Raw genomic sequence first — 2,548 nt, forward strand, 5'->3', positions numbered from 1 at the left:
AATAATAATAATATAATGCATTGACGCATACTTTCATTGTGTGTATGTGTACGAGTTTGTGCTAAGTCTAGTGATATATGAAAGGGATTTTGAATCTGTTGTCTATTGATTAGAAAACGAATCCATCCAATAAGATGCTACTCCGATTGCTTTTATTTGATTAATTATACTTTCTATCATTTATAGCGAGTATTGCTTATATTTGTAAATCCAGCGTCAATGTGTCGTTTTAATGTCTACTAAGTGATAGATGCATTTATGTTCAGTAATTATTTTTGTTTACTTCAGCATGTTGATAAATATCTTGAGTATTTCTACAATTTCGCCTCTTTATCTTGTTAGTATTATGCTATTCTTCATGATAACTTTACCACACACAGTAAACCATAGTAAATAATCTTGGTCAAAATAATCTTAATTATTCAGTAATCATGTATATGTATAAATATTTTTACAATGTTTTTCTTATCATGTGAGGATCCGAAATTTTAGTTAACTTTCGAATAAGTGAAATGCCATTAAATTTCATATTCAATTACTTTACTGGCTAATATGTACAAGGGGAACAAGTCATTAGTTATTGATCGATGCTCAACTACTAAGGTTGTTTGTTAGGATCTTAATCTTAGGTACTGAATTGTCGGACAAGCTCTCGAAACTTACTCTATATTGACTTATTATTATGACACTTTTCATGTTATCTGGTCACCTCATGCGAAAGCTAGATTATAACTTATATCGTTTATGACTTACCTATAATTGTTGCATGACTGAAATGGAAGTTTTAAAGTATAAATCTACTTGCATTTATTTTTTCAATTTTTTTAAGCACCAAACAATAGAATACACTATACAAAATATAGATACTTTTTGAGAACAGGAAATTAAACTTGAAGAGATGAAAGGGAAGAATTAATAACTAAGTAAAATAATTAACAAGAGCAGTACATAGTGGGAAAAACAATTCAGTTAAAAATACATTTAGATACAGCAATATTAATATGCGATTTCGGAACGATTTTCTGTCAAAACGATCTACACTCTTACCAATGTTTTCCATGTATATCATAGACATATAATCTAAACAAAAGTTACTGAAGAGAAATGGGATCAGAAAGTTTGACCTGCCTATTTGGTATGAGGCATTGAAGACTGTTTTTGTCGTGTGCAGGTATTTCAAAGTGTTGGCGACCTTTCAATGAACATCTGAAAGAGACAATTCCGAGATAGCTGTATTAGTAGTCAAAGTTAGTCTTAATATACAGAAATACAATGTTATCAATACTCAGTGTGTATAGAAACGTTTGAGAGTCTACTAACGTGTAAAAAAGTGATGAATGTCAATATTAACTGTGCTAAGTAGATGTTGCGAATTGCCGGTTAAATTTTATGGGATCTACAACTTGTATAAAATGGCAAATTACTATTTTAAGCTGAGTATAAGATTTGTGTTTTAGCGACTTTTGCATAATTTATGTATAGATGTAATAACGGAAACTATGTGCTTCATTAATCCTTAGTAATTGGAAACGAGTAGAAAACGGTTTTGGATTTGTATAAGAAAAGTGGTAATGTCAATGTTGTAATTTACTAACGCGTACTTATTTAAAATAAAAAGTAGTATATTTTACTCGTCCAACAAACACTTGTCGTTACAAGAAAATATAAAATAACTTGCTTTTATCATGAGATATTTAACGATAGTGTTTTAAAAACAAGTTTGTTAATCCTGATGTAAAGTACTTGAAGTTGCGTCATCATAAAACTCTACTATATTTTCTAGAGCCATTTCATTTTTCAGTGGTTGAACTAGCATTTGATATTCATGTAGACTTGAACCAGTGTATTTTGTAGTTGCACTTCTTTTACTAGTGAGTAGGAAGAATTAGGTTTATTCCAGTTTGTACACTAATCTTACAGCATCTATACATGTAATTAATTAGAAAACAGTCACTGAACATGATTATATCTAAACTTATACTTTCTACTTGAAGTTCTTTGACTTCTAAATCACTATGAAGACAAATTCAAGATTGATATTGAGTGTTTTGTTCACGAAAACAGATTATTAGTTAGTTAACTTATGAAAATCTGGAAGGATTGAGAAGCTGTTTCATTCTAGTCTGAAACTCTTCAGCAGTAATAATCTACGGATCCATAATGTGGTTGAATCTAGGGTCAATATATCTTAAAAATTTCTAGTGCTTTTAGGTTTTTGATGTCACTCCAGGTAAAGTTGTATCATAGTGGAACCTTTTAAATTGTTCAGAACTTTTACAGAAGTTAATTAACTTACAAGCAAAATGATCAATTATTACATAGTTCTTCTTTCTAGCTCGAATTAGGAAGAAACATTATTCAGTTAAAATGTTAACCACTATTATTTACGAGGAGAGACTGTATGAATTTCATTTCAATTTTATGACCATGATATTATTTATTTATTGTGATTTTTATATATACTTGAAATCATGAGTCAATTGAAGCTAGACCATCGTAGAAAACCTGGAAGCACTGGACGACTGAAGAGTCCCACAATAAGACGAAA

This window comes from Schistosoma mansoni, chromosome 2 (genome assembly GCF_000237925.1).
Source record: "Schistosoma mansoni strain Puerto Rico chromosome 2, complete genome".
Lineage (NCBI taxonomy): Eukaryota > Metazoa > Platyhelminthes > Trematoda > Strigeidida > Schistosomatidae > Schistosoma > Schistosoma mansoni.